Here is a 14,183-nt window from a genome sequence, read left to right as displayed (position 1 = left end):
TAAAAACAGAAATATATTCTGATAGTTCCTTGAATTTTAAAAAAAATTAGTTACTGTCAATGAATGGCATAGTCCCTAGGTCTGCGTCGGTAAAGAAATTATCGCTGATCCTGAATCTGTCCTTGAACTATTTCAGTTAATTAAAAGAATGTAGAGGAAGCCCATCTCTCCAGCTTGGTGCTGTTAATTACAACAAAGGTATTCAATATACCAGTGCAAATGGCATTCTGCTAGTGCTTAATTAAAATAAATACAAAAATTTAAATGAACCAAACAGATTTTGGCACTGGTCTGTGGTTACAGGACCAAATTTTCTGTGTGGATATAATGCAAGCAGAGGAATAAATCTTTACTCTGTGCTTTTACTGGACTGACATCTGGCCAGAAGCAGGGGATGCAGCCTGCTGTGACATCCCCCAAGTCTGTAGTGATTGCCTTAGTCCCTCTTCCTCACCCCCAGTCCCCTGTACTCTCCCCACAATGGTAGCTTTGGGGAAACCACTCCAGATTTTAGGGGAGGAGGGAGAGTTTGTTTCTTGAATGCATCCTTCCTCAAATCAAAATGTGAAGAACAACGTGTATTTATTTCCCACCTTTCAGGAGAAGCTCCGAGATGTTTTTCAGGCAGGAACTCATTAATTTTCCCAGTCCTCTGCAACACAGCCAGTTGGAAAGGAAGCCTGCTCCAGGCTGACTGAGAAGGAAACGGAAGAGGTACGTGGAATAAGCTGCATTCTTGTGGGTGCTGCCCCGCCCCCTCCAATTCCACACCTACAGGAACGTGGCTAGGGGCTGAAACCTCACTTTGCATCATCCATCCAGGCAGTGCTGTTAAACAATTTGATGCTGTGAATCGAATGACGGGAATATTTATTCACGGATTTCCAAATGTCTTAGGGCCACCGTTTGTATATAAATAGCGAGGCATCAGACTTCGTGGATGCCATCTGTGGGACAGATATGCCGGAACCTCCAGCTAGCAGGGGTGTGGATGTGGAAGGAACACAACTGCATTTCATTATTTTGAAATTTGTAAAAACAGCAGTTATCTAAAACAACTATAATTCAATACAATTTAGAGAATGCATTGAGTGTCTTGTCATAGGAAGGGACTCTTTTGGCTAAAAGTGTTAGAAACACAACATGACTAGCTTACAACAAAGAGTGAGTCACTGGGAGGTCTCAGCTGCCCAAGGAGCAATGAGAGAAGCAGAAATGAAGCAGGAGCTTGGAGGATAGAGAACCAAGTGTGGGGCCCTCTCAGGACCTCCTCTTCCAGCCCCTCTGTTCGGCTTCTCCCTGTGGGCTTGTTTCTCCCCCTCCCCTCTCCCCTCCCCCCTTCTCCTCCTCTCTCCGAGCTTCTACCTCTTTTCATCTTGATGAATGAGAGCACCTGGGCTGCACATCTTACAATTTTAGCCACAGAATGAGGCCATTGGACGTGACCTCTGGTCCAGGGAAATGAGAATAGTAATTTATTGGTGCCAGCATGGGTCACAGGCACCCACAAACATGGCCAGTCCTGTGGGAACCATGCAGGGAAGTGGGAGGAGAAGCCGCTCGAGGGGACGCTGCCCTCAGAAGAAGGGACCCCGGGTGATGAAAATGATAGTCGCTGTTGATGTGCACACCTACCTGGGGAGCAAGTGTAGAATGGAGTGAGAGATATAGGGTCCACGTGGGAGAACTGAGGGGCACGTGAGCCAAGTGATCCAATAACTTGTAGCTTTAAGCCAAGACTTGAGCTGAGCCTGAGATTCAGGCTTCAGGAACACCAGTCATATGAGTGAATGAGTGAAATACGTTGTTTCCAGGAATGCATTCCCATGAGATTCTCCCAGGCTGTGAAGGCGTCCTGCAAGGGAGTGAGACACCTCCTGGGTTGGCTGGAAAACATGAAGAAGTGGCAAGTAATGACACACTTTGGGGACAAAGTTCTAACAGGTAGGGTTACAAGGGCAGTAGAAAGAGGGCACTCCAGTGGGAAGAATGGTTTGAGAAGGGGTGAGAAGAGGAAGGAGCCTGAGGGCCACCTGGAAATGCTGAGCCAGGGTTTGGGTGTGTAGGGCAGTGACATCTTAATCTGCTTGGGCAGTGTCAACAGCAGATCTGGGGGCTGGAAGTCCAAGGTCAAGGTGTGGGCAATGTTGGTGTCTCCTGAGTTCTCTGTCCTTGGTGTGTAGGTGGCTGTCCCCTTGCTGCCTCCCCACAGGTCTTCTGTCCGTGTGCTCCTGCCCCTGGTCTCTGTGCCCTGATCTCCTCCTCTTATAAGGACGCTGGCCACATTCGATTAGTGCCCACCCCAGTGACCTCACTTCAACCAACTTTCCTCTTGAAAGAACGCATCTCCAAATACAGTCACATTCTGAGGTACTGGGGTAAGAGCTTCAATGTATGGATTTCGGGAGCACCATTCGGTCCATAACATGAAGGAACTGGACATGATGCTGGGGTCCCTTTTAGAGGACATTGAACATCTCGGCGAGGAGTCTGTCTTTTATCTCAATAAGCAGTTGTAATCAGACTTGATCCCTGAGATAATTAATGGGTAGATTATACATAGGTCTAATGGGGGGTTAGACTGAAATGAGAGACAGATTAAGAAGATGCCTCCTGAATGGCGGCCTCCTTCTCCGGGAAGAAGATCGTGCTTGTCACGGGGAACGCCAAGAAGCTGGAGGAGGTCATTCGAATTCTAGGAGATAAGTTTCCATGCACTTTGGTGGCACAGAAGATTGACCTGCCAGAGTACCAAGGAGAGCCTGATGAGATAGATTTCCATTCGGAAGTGTCAGGAGGCAGCTTGCCAGGTGCAGGGCCCTGTACTGGTGGAAGACACCTGTCTGTGCTTCAACGCCCTTGGGGGCCTCCCTGGCCCCTACATAAAGTGGTTTCTGGAGAAGTTAAAGCCTGAAGGTCTCCACCAGCTCCTGGCTGGGTTCCAAGACAAGTCGGCCTATGCACTCTGCGCGTTCGCGCTCAGCACTGGGGACCCAAGCGAGCCTGTGCGCCTCTTCAGGGGCCGGACCTCGGTGCGTACCCACGCTCGTTCCCCCGCGTGCCGCCAGAGGGCGCTGTGACTCGCGGTGATGCTGCAGGACTGTGGTGGGGAGGGCGCGCCCCTGGGTACCACAGCGAGAAGTGCTGTCAGCCTGACCCCTGAGTCCGGTGTTTGGAAAGGCACAATGGCTTACAGCTGTTGGGGCCTGGTATACCCAGAGCTCTGCAGTGTATGCTCTCCTGAGAAGCAGATGTGGAAACTGAAGGTGACAACTCCTAGAGCTACATCTACAGCCCAGACTTCTCCAAGCTTGAATCTCCTCATCCCACTGCTGAGGCAACAGCTTCCCTTGAACATCTCACAGCCTTTCCAACTTTCTATGCTCATACAGAATCTTCCTTCTCCCCCCAACTCATTCCTTTCAAAACTGCCCTTCAGTGCCCCCATGCTTACCTATCAGACCATAGATTCAGCTGCTTCTCACAGGGTCCAGACCACCCTATGGGCTGGCCTGCTCCCCGCCCTGCCCCAGCCCATCCATCCCCTCCCCGTGGCAGGAGTGTACCTTCAAGCACATCATTTCTCTGCTTTGTCCTTTCTGCTCAGGATAAAATCCAGAGTCCCACCACAGCTCCCATAGCCCTATGCCAGTGGCTCCACCAGGGACTGTCCACAGATGTTTTACTTTACGCTCCCTGATTAGATTTTTAATTTTTGTGGTGAAAAAACAGGTAACAGAAATTACCATCTTCATTTTTAAGTGTACAATACAATAGTGTACACTGTTGTGCACCAGATCTCTAGAACTTTCTCATCTTGCAGAATTGAAACTATGCCCATTGAATAACGACTCCACCTTCCCCTCATCTCCGCAGCACCTGGCAACCACCATTCTACTTTCTGTTGCTAAGAGTTCAGCTACCTCAGATACGTCATATAAGTGGAATCCTGCAGTGTTTGTTTTTTTGTGACTGGCTTATCTCACTTAGCGTAATGTCCTCAAGTTTCATCCATGTTGTAGCATGTGACAGGATCTCCTTTTTTAAGGGTGAATAATATTCCATTGTATATGTATACCACTTTTTCCTTTATCCGTTTACAGGCATACCTCGTTTTATTGAGCTTCACAGATATTATGTTTTTACAAATTGAAAGTTTGTGGCAATCCTGCATTGTCAGATGATGGTTAACATTTTTAGCCATTAAGTATTTTTAAATTAAGGTATGTACTTTTTTTTAGACATAATGCTATTGCACACTTAATAGATTACAATATAGTGTAAACATAACTTTTATATGCAGTAGGAAACCAAAAATTTCATGTGACTTGCTTTATTGCGATAATTGCCTGATTGCAGTGGTCTGGAACTGAACCCACAATATCTCCGAGGTCTGCCTGTGTTCATTGATGAACACTTGCATGGCTTCCACTTTTTGGCTCGTAATGCTGCTATGAACGTGGGTGTGCAAATATCTCTTCAAGATCCTGTTTTCATTCTTTTGGATATATATCCAGAAATGAGATTGCTGGATCATAAAAAAAAAAAAAAAAAAGATGCCTCCTTTTAGTCCTATGTTTAGTGTTGCTGAATGGAAAACACAAAGATTCAAGTTAGGTTAGCAGACATGTCTTCTAGTTGGCAACCCTGCTACTGGGTCTAATGACCTTGCCAGCCTCTAAGATCCCCCAAGGAGCATCTGGGGATGCAAGGCCTCTGTGCAGCCAAGCCAGCATGTGCAGGAGCCACTGACACAGGAACCAGGGATTTAGGTTCATGGCAGAAAAAAGTTCTAGCAGTTTGTGAGGCTGAGGCACTAAGCCGGATGGAGCTGGACCCCAGGAAGACCCTGGCATGGTGTTGGGTTGGGTCCTGGTGACTGCCTGGATCGGTTGTGAGAATCCCCCGTGGAGTTGCACTGCAGTCCTCTGCTGACTCCAGCTCCTCCTGGTTCCATTGGAGTCCTCACCCAATCCCCCTCCTCCTCCAGGGGCCCCTCATGCTCCCTGGCTTCATTCGACCACAAAGACAGGTATTCTCTCTGCACAGAAGGAAGAAATACGCTTGTTTACAGCCTCGTTGGCACAGGGCTGCAGCAAACCCAATCCTGTTTCTGAGGGATGTGTAATTAGTGCCCATTTTGGCAGCAGGCTTCCTAGCACTGATTAAAAGCACTGGAGGTGATGGTGAGAATTAGCAGGCTTTTCTCTTACCCTCTCCCAGAGCTGCTCATTAAAGATGTTGGGAGAAACCAACTGCTGTCAAAATTCTGGATGAATGACACAGGATCGGGGACAACTGAGAGTCCTTTCAGCTTGCACTAATGGGGGAGTTATGAGGCTGACATTTGGAATCTTCTGATTCACTCTGAGAGTCACTCACCCAACTACTTGCAGTCTGATGGCCGGAACCAGCCAGCCTGCTCTAAATCAGGCTGTCTGTATTTTTCCTTCCACTTTTGCCTCCTTAGGTACTGTATGTTTTCTTACCATCTAAAAATACTTAAATATATCATATCATTGTAGGGAATTTAGTTGTTTAGTAATGTGCAAATAGCATCTGAGTATGGTTATAAAAATTGCAGAAATTAGAGGTGAAACCTGTAATTAAAATAGAAATATACATTCATCTAATATATTGACACAAGTAAACAAAAACATGAGTTCTAGGGGCTTCCCTGGTGGCGCAGTGGTTGAGAGTCCGCCTGCCGATGCAGGGGACACGGGTTCGTGCCCCGGTCTGGGAAGATCCCACATGCCGCGGAGCGGCTCGGCCCGTGAGCCATGGCTGCTGAGCCTGCGCGTCTGGAGCCTGTGCTTCGCAACGGGAGAGGCCACAACAATGAGAGGCCCACATACCGCAAAAAAAAAAAAAAAAAAAAAAAAAATGTGAAAAAAAAAAAAAAAAAAAAAAACATGAGTTCTAGAAGACACCATGACCAAGATGCAATAGTTAGCCTTTTCTACTGTTTTTGGTCCGACAGTGAATTGGATGACTGGCACATGTACAGCACTAGGGAAAACACCATCTTCATTAGCATGGAGGACAAGTTAACAGGCATGCAGCAATAGATCAGAACACGCTACGGCGCGTGAGGAAATGTTTAGTGTGGTGACGCAGCCTGTGTGGGCTGCAGGCATCCGGGGCCCTGGACGGGGAGGAAGGAGGGAGGCATTTCAGCCAGGAGGATGTTGTGAACAAAGTGGCAATGTGATGATACTGGGAGCGAGGGATGGGGCTGTGGAGGACATGGGGGCTTCCTTCTGGCAATAAGGGGACAGGCAGAGGGAAGGGGGGCTGAAGTCCAGAGAGCCTGGAGCTCAGGGGATGCTGAGGTCGTTCAGTGCAGGAAGAGGTCAGGGATCTGAACTGCAGGGGTGACAGGGGCGTGGGGGGGAAGGGACAGGTGACATGCACTTCGTAGGGAGAGTCAATAGACTGTCCTTTGGGTCTAGATTTTGTCTGTGTTTGTGGTAGGACTTTAAAGCTTCCAGAAACCTCTCTTGTGAGTGTCCCCATTAGTCTCTGCCTTGTAAGGCACAAAGGGCCCTTTGGGATTTGGATCTTCCTGTCACCCCACTTCTTTGACCGCTGGTTGGTGCCTCTTTCCTGAGATCCTTGAACATGGTTAGTGTTTATGTATCACCTTGGCTAGGCCAGATATTTGGTCAAAAATGAACTCAGATGTCACTGTGAAGGTATTTTTTAGATGAGATTAACATGTAAATCAGTAGACTTTGATGAAGTAGATGGCCCTCCATGCTGTGGGTGGGCCTGGTCCAATCAGCTTAAGAGAAAAATCTGGTGTCCCCCGAGGGAGAGAGGATCTGCTCCAGACTACCTTTGGATTTCAGCTGCAGCATCTGCCCTTTCCTGGGTCTCCAGTCTGCTGGCCTGCCCTAAAGGTTTCAGAGTTGCCAGTCCGGCAAATCCCCTGATCTCGTGGAGACGTGGTATGTGGGGGATCCATGGGAAGAGAACACATAAGGTGATACTAGGGCTGCGCCTGGTGCTGAGCTCTGAGGGGGCTGACGTGCAGGTGAGGTAGGTGGGGAGCACCAGGGTCGATGGGGGAGGGCGAGGAGGGCTGGCTGTTTCATAGACTGTAGGCGGCAAAAGCCTTGATAATATGGTGACATTGAAACACTGGCCTGAAGGAAGTGGTCGGGGGGAGAAAGTCATGACAATATATTTGATGAATGCAATACTTTTCCAGATCTCTCTGAGGAATCCAATCAGGAGGTGCTTTATTTGGCGGGGATCTCCTCTGAAATATCACATCCTCCACACCTCCCCCCAAAGGTCAGTTGAATTGTCAATTACCATAGTCTGCCCCTTTTCTTTCTGTTGGTGATTTTCTTCATGTGTCTCATGATCCCTGCAGTCTAGTTATTTCAAGGATGGCAGGATGAGTTAATGTATCCTGACAGCTGGTGAAAGTTTCCTCTGCTGTTGTGTGTGGAAATCTGGACCCTGAATATGAAAACTTCTGGAGAGTTCTGTGTATGTGGGGGGGGGTCTTGACTGACAGGGTTTACATATGAGTAAATGCATGTATGGCTGGATTTGAGCTTAATTGGGCTTAATTCATCTGTTTGTCTATCCATCCATCAACCCATCCATCCATGTACCCATCCATCCACCCACCCATCCTTCATCCATCCTCCACCCACCCATCCATCCATCCATCCATACTTCCATTCATTCATCTGTTGACCTGTCCATCCATCCCGTTATGCATCTATCATACCTACTCTGCCTGGAGGAGTCTGGAATGTTGGAGCTCTATGTTCACCAAAATCTGGGGATGAGGAGCAGAGAGTTTGAGGGGCAACTCAGGCACATGTTTCATGATCATGCTTTCAATTCCTCTACTTTCCAACCCTGGTTTTCATTCCCCTTTCACCCCCACCCATAATCCTCGCCATCTCTGAGTCTAGAGCTTCTCTTAGGTTCTGTGCATGACAGCTTATCCCCTTTTGGGACATGATATATGAGATATGATCTAAGATATGTGATATGGCATGAAATTGGAAGCCAGGCTTCCTGGGTACCCATCCTAGCTTCTATGTTTACTATCCCTCTGACCTTGGACAAGTTCTGTAAGCTCTCTGTGCCTCCGTCTCCTCAACGACAAATGAAGATAGTAACCCACCGAACTTTAAGTGTTGTTGTGAACACTGGATGTGAAAATGTCTGTCCGAGGTTTACTACTGGGCTTAGCACATGATCCCCACTCAATGCATATTAGCTGATATTACGGTCATTGCAATCATTGTCATTAGAACTGTTATTATGCTTATTCTCTGCTCTATCCTGTTTCTGTGAATTTCAGGGCATATTTTTTTTCAGATTTATCACTTTTTAAGCTTCCTGGAATGTGTTGGAATTTCTCGTTTGTTGATGAGTCTCTTTCTGTTATCTTTGTTGTGAGTTTATTCCTCTGTACTTCTCTTTTGTTCTTTTCTTTTCTCTCTTTCTGGTAATCATTTTACTCTCATTTTATTCATGTCTCAGTAGGAAGAGGAGAGACAAAGACTTGATCACCTTTCTTATTTTTGAGTTCCAAGTCACCTAAGATGATTGGGTCCATTTTATTAGAAAGGTAAAATGGCTTTTCTTTGTAGTGGTGTCATGGGGAAGGCACTGAGCTCTTAAATAACTAAACTTCTTACTCAACAATTCAACCTGTTCTCCTCACTATGTGTGTCTGAGCTTTATGAAAGCCTTCACCTTGTTTCAGCTGTTACCACTGAGCCCATAGATCATTGCAACCTATTTTAGTGTCTCTCTTGGAAAGCCCAAAACATTTTATATAGCATAACCTTTTCATTACTAAGTTGAAGGTTAAATTACAATAATAACTGACCCACCACAGATAATATGTCTCGGTGCATCACGAACGCATTTGCAGGTTAAGGAACTCTGTTGCACCAAGTCACTCCTTATTCCATGACTTTTAGCTGGAAAACAGGAACAGCCATACTTGCTACTGATTTGTAGAGTAGTTGTGAGGTTTCATGAAAGGAAAGCAGGTTAGGATCCATGAGTGCTCAGCATCATACCATGATCACACTGGATGCAAAACTGTGTGAATAAAACTCACCTATTCCCTGATAATGCTGAGTCTTTCTCCTCAACAATCCTGTGACAGGTTCCGCCCCAGCTGCCCTCTGTCCCCACACTTCTGCACCAGACAGCTCACAGCAATGGGCTCCCAGGGGGATGTGCTTTGTTAAGGTCTGCCTATGATGAGTCCACTGGTCCCCCAGGTCAGGGGCCCAGCCCCCTGCACCAGCAGCAGGATGTCCGTGCTGCAGAGTCACAAGTGCGTTGTGGCCTCTGAGCTCCATGTCCACATATTTGTACTTTAGAAACTTTTATTGTACAGTGGAGAGCTTATTTTGGGGGAATGGCCTACTTCTGTGAGTCAGATGGGGAAAGGCAGTGCTGGGAAGCTGGAAGGAAGTCTCCAGTCTTTCCCTAAACAAATGACGAATCAGCCAAGAGTGTGCCCATCTGCCTTGTGTTCATTATCTACCCTTGGGTGATAAAATCACCCAAAACGTAATGGTAAAATAATGATGGCCTTGGTTTCTGTGGTCGGGAATTCAGGAGTGGCTCAGCTGGGAATTTCTGGCTTGTGGTATTTCATAAAATTACAGTCAGACAGTCCCTGCTAGTGGGGGTCACCTCGAAATCTCCCTCACTCACACGTGTGGTGCCTGGGCTGGGGGCATCCTGACAGCTGGGGGCCCTCAGGCATTGATGGCGTCTCCAGATGGCCTTTCTAGCATGGCCAAGCTGGGTGGTGCTCAGGGCTCCAGGGGCACTTATCCTGAAGGAGCGACAGACAGACAGACAGATAGACAAGCAAGTGGAATCCATATGGCCTTTCATGATCTGGCCCCAGAAGTCACAAGCACCATTTCTGTCACATTTTAGTTTCTGAGACATTTGTGAAAACACACCCAAATACAGAGAGAAAGGAAAATAGACTCTAATTCTTCATGAAACAGGAGGTTGTGAAAGAGCGCGTAGGACTGGAAATATTGTTGTGGCCATTTTTGGAAAATATCTACTTACCTTAAGGTCTTACATTTATTTTTTGACAAAGGTAAAAAGGTAATTTTTCTTTACAGAGGTGGTGGTTCTTTGATGTTTGCCATAAGAGTATATTCCTTGGTCATATGTATGCCCCTGGATTGACAGCCTCGGGTCATCTGCTGAGTCCCTGTACTGTGTCTCTAGGTCAGGGTCAGCTTTTCCATCTCTGAAGTCAAAATGAAACAGTGGTTCTCAACAGCTGACAGGAAAGCCAGGAACCATCCCAGGAGATAACAGAAGCACCCCATGAGCACACACAACCCAGACGCGTCTTCAAGTTTCAACATCCTTCTTAAAGGACTGAACATTAGACCTTCCTGGGTTGATCCAGATACTCTGCAAGTGTTGACTAAAAATGGTTTCCTCTCACATGCGTAGCTTGTGGATACAAACTACCGTTACTCTCTGTGTATCAATGGAATGAAAAATGAATAATTCTGGCAAGAACAAAGTTGGTCCTATGGCTTGTATCCTTAAGTGCTCCTACGGGATGGACACCTGCTGTCACTTGGCTGCACAGCTCAGCTGGGCCCCCTGATGGACAGGACCTGGACCCTAGGGGCTGTTTGGAAGTCAGCTGTTTGGAAATACAGAATCAGTGCAACCAACTGAAGCCTACTTAACCCTGGTCAAGTGGCAGTACCTTAAGCTTGAGCCTCTTGCCTCTTTACTCTCCAGTCTCTAGAAAACTCCAAGGCTCTCTGTGTTGATCTATCCTGGACCAGAGCCCTGGGGATGGGCTGGAGCATTGGAGGGAAAGGTGGTGGAGAATAAAAGTGGTGAGAGTGGGCATCCTTGTCTTGTTTCTGATCTTAGAGGAAATGATTTCAGCATTTCACCATTGAATATGTTGTTAGTTGTGGGCTTATTATATATGGCCTTTATTATGTTGAGGTATGTTCCCTCTACACCCACTTTCTGGAGAGTTTTTAATCATAAATGGATGTTGAATTTTGTCAAAAGCTTTTTATCCATCTATTGAGATGATCATATGAATTCTTTTCTTCAATTTGTTAATGTGGTCTATCCCATTGATTGATTTTCAGATACCAAACCAACCTTGCATCCCTGGGATAAATCTCACTTGACCATGGTGTATGATCCTTTTAATGAATTGTTGAATTTGGTTTGCTAATATTTTGTTAAGGATTTTTGTTTCTATGTTTATCAGTGTTATTGGCTTATAATTTTCTTTTTTTGTGATAGCTATGTCTGGTTTTGGTACCAGGATGATGCTGGCCTTATAGAATGAGTTCAGAAACATTCCTTTCTCTGTGATTTTTTGAAATAGTTTGATAGTAGGTATTAACTCTTCTCTAAATGTTTGGTAGCATTTACCTGTGAAGCCATCTTGTCCTGGGCCTTTGTTTTTTGGGAGTTTTCAAATTACTGATTCAATTTCATTACTGGTAATTAGTCTATTCATATTTTCTATTTCTTCCTGGATCAGTCTTGGGGGATTGTACGTTTCTAGGAATTTGTCCATTTCTTCTAGTTTGTCCATTGTATTGGCATATGGTTGTTCATAGTAATCTCTTATGATCCTCTACAGTTCTCTGGTGTCAATAGTAACTTCTTTTTCATTTCTGATTTTATTGATTTGTATGCTCTCTCTTTTTTACTTGATGAGTCTGGCTAAAATTTTATCAACTTTGTTAATATTTTCAAAGGACCAGCTCCTCTGAGTTTCATTGATCTTTTCTATTGTTATTTTAGTCTCTATTTCATCTCTGATATTTATGATTTCCTTTCTTCTACTAGTTGGGTTTTTTTTGTTCTCCCTTTTCTAGTTCTTTTAGGTGTAAGGTAAGGCTCTTTATCTGAGCTTTTGTTTTGTTTTGTTTTCTAAGATAAGCTTTTATCACTATAAGCTTCTCTCCTAGAACTGCATTTGCTGTATCCCAACGATTTTGGATCGGTGTATTTTCTTTCTTTATTTATTTCTTTCAATCAATTAATTAATCAATTAATTAACTAATTAATTAGTTATTGGCTGCACTGGGTCTTCATTTCTGTGCGTGGGCTTCCTCTAGTTGTGGCGAGGTGGGGCTACACTTCGTTGCGGTGCACGGGCTTCTCATTGCGGTGGCTTCTGTTGTGGCAGAGCACAGACTCTAGGGCTGCAGGTTTCAGTAGTTGTGGCTCATGGTCTCAGTAGCTGTGGCTCCCAGGCTCTAGAGCACAGGGTCAGTAGTTGTGGCACACGGGCTTAGTTGCTCCATGACATGTGGGATCTTCCCGGACCAGGGCTTAAACCCATGTCCCCTGCATTGGCAGGCGGATTCTTAACCACTGTGCCAGCAGGGAAGTCTGATTAGTGTATTTTCATTTTCATTTGTCTCCAGGTATTTTTGGACTTCCTCTTTGATTTCTTCATTGATTTATTTGTTGTTTACTTGCCTATTGTTTAGCCTTTATGTGCTTGTTTTTTGCAGTTTTCTTTTCTTGTAGTTGATTTCTAGTCTCATAGAGTTGTGGATGGAAAATATGCTTGATATTATTTCAATTTTTTTAAATTTACTGAGGCTTGTTTTGTGGCCTAGCATATGATCTCTCCTGGGGAATATTTCCTGTGTACTTGAAAAGAACATATATTCTTCTGCTTTTGGATGAAATATATCTATTAAGTGAATCTGTTCTAATGTGTCATTTAAGGCCAGTGTCTCCTTATTGAGTTTCTGTTTAGATCATCTGTCCATTGAAGAAAGTGGGGGGTTGAAGTTCCCTACTATTACATGTTATTGTTAATTTCTCCCACTATATCTGTTAATATTTACTTTATGTATTTAGCTGCTTCTTTATTGGGTGCACATATATTTACAGTTATTATATCTTCTTGGATTGATTCCTTTATCACTCTGTAGTGTCCTTATTTGTCTCTTTAAACAGTCTTTATTTTAATGTTTGTTTTGTCTTATATAAGTATTGCTACCCCAACTTTCTTTTGATTTCTATTTGCATGAAATACCTTTTCTATCCCCTCACTTTCAGTCTGTGTGTGCCTTTAGATCTGAATTGGGTCTGTTGTAGGCAGCATATATATGGGTCTTGATTTTGTATCCATTCAGTCACTCTATGTCTTTTGATTGGAGCATTTAGTCCAATTCCATTTAAATTAATTACTGATATGTATGTACTTATTGCTGGATTGTTAACTGTTTTGGGATAGTTTTTGTAGTTTTTATTTGTTCCTTTCTTCTTCTTTTGTTCTCTTCCCTTGAGATTGATGACTATCTTTAGTGTTATGTTTGGATTCCTTTCTCTTTTGTGTGTGTGTATCTATTATAGATTTTTGGTTTGTGTTTACCAGGTGGTATCTATCTATCTATCTATCTATCTTTATTATTGTTTTAAGTTGCTGATCTCTTAATTTCAAATGCATTTTCACAGCCCTGCATTTGTAGTCTCCTCCCCTCATGATTACTGTTTTTGACATGAAATTTTACTTGTAATTGTTTTGTGGATCCCTTTACTGCTAATTATGATTGAAGATGATTCTATTAATTTGCCTTTTACCTTCCTACTGGCTTTGAACATGATTGATTACTATCTCTGCTGTATTTTTGCCTTTACTGATGAGCATTTTCCTTTTGTAATTTTCATGTTTCTAATGTGGCCTTTTTCTCTTTTTTTTAGAGAAGTCCCTTTAACATTTCTTGTAAAGCTGGTTTTATGATGCTGAAATCTTTTAGCCTTTTCTTGTATGTAAAACTTTTGATCTCTCCATCAAAACTGAATGAGACCTTTGCTGAGTAATATATTCTTGGTTGTAGTTTATTCCTATTTATTTTTTTGAATATTTTGCATCACTTCCTTCTGGCCTGCAAAGTTTCTGCTGAAAAGTCAGCTGATAACCTCATGAGAGTTTCCTTGCATGTAATTTGTTGTTTTTCCTTTGCTGCTTTTAATATTCTCTTTTCATCTTTATTTTTTACCATTTTAATTACAGTGTGTTTTGGTGTGTTCCTCTTTGGGTTAATCATATTTGAGACTCTCTTTTTCCTGGACTTGGATGTCTGTTTCCTTTCCCAGGTTAGGGAATTTTTCAGCTATTTTGTCTTCACATATGTTCTCTG

The 14,183-nt window shown here is 44.2% G+C and overlaps 1 pseudogene across 1 annotated transcript; it reads left to right on the top strand.

The window, feature by feature from the left end:
• Positions 1-2,617: 2,617 nt before the first annotated feature.
• Positions 2,618-3,080, top strand: LOC308616298 (inosine triphosphate pyrophosphatase-like; annotated as a pseudogene). The gene has a single exon. The product of its transcript is annotated as an inosine triphosphate pyrophosphatase-like (transcript).
• Positions 3,081-14,183: the final 11,103 nt, after the last annotated feature.

This window comes from Mesoplodon bidens (assembly GCF_964165515.1).
Source record: "Mesoplodon bidens genome assembly, chromosome: 4".
NCBI lineage: Eukaryota > Metazoa > Chordata > Mammalia > Artiodactyla > Ziphiidae > Mesoplodon > Mesoplodon bidens.
Note: the sequence above shows the minus strand (reverse complement) of the source record. Positions and strands in the feature narration are given on the sequence as shown.